The sequence below is a fragment of the Brassica oleracea genome, chromosome C3, assembly GCF_000695525.1.
Source record: "Brassica oleracea var. oleracea cultivar TO1000 chromosome C3, BOL, whole genome shotgun sequence".
NCBI classification, from domain to species: domain Eukaryota; kingdom Viridiplantae; phylum Streptophyta; class Magnoliopsida; order Brassicales; family Brassicaceae; genus Brassica; species Brassica oleracea.
Window position 1 is genome coordinate 64264020 of NC_027750.1, and position 758 is coordinate 64264777.

Below are 758 nucleotides of genomic sequence, written 5' to 3' on the forward strand. Positions count from 1 at the left end.
ATACTCCCTTGCTCTCCAATTCTACATATATCCAAGATACTCTCTTACTCTCCAAGTCTACATGACTCTAGCTTAACACCTTGACTCCACATGGTCTTCACCACTCAACACGACGTCTGCTTCAGCAACTACGTCAGCGACTACTTCAGGACAGACATCTTACATCTTCAATCTCCCCCTTTTAGCTTTGTGTGCCGATCAAGCACAACACTCTTCTGGTTCAGAAACCACGTTCCTCACCTGGAAACTTTCATGCCAAATGTGTCTTTCTCCCCCACGAGATGTGCACCACACCATGCTTTTCTCCCCCATGAGTGCATACTAAGCTAAAACACAGATGCTTAGATGTCAAGCCTTACAGACCCACCCGTCTGTTTCTTCATGTATACTCATGACACAGCCCCTGCTGCAGCGGAATAACAAGTACTGCATCACGATCTGACGCACCTGTCGAGCTACCTCTCGACCCACTTCTGTTGAGGACCTGGCTACCTTCATGTGTCGTCTCCTTGACCATGAGCCCTTCCCCATCCGTACCGAGTGCCCTCTGCACTCGTTGCTATTGTCTTGGAGTGATTTCACACCCCTGAAGATCATCTCGCACCACTTCCAGACGCTCTTCGATCTCTTTCCCCTTTGTGTCACAGACAACTCCGTGTCCTGACTCCACGCTTGATGCTTCTTGATCTTCCTGAAGATCACTCCTAACAGAGCTGCATCCATCTTCTGATGTCTCATCCTTGATCTCATCAAGTATA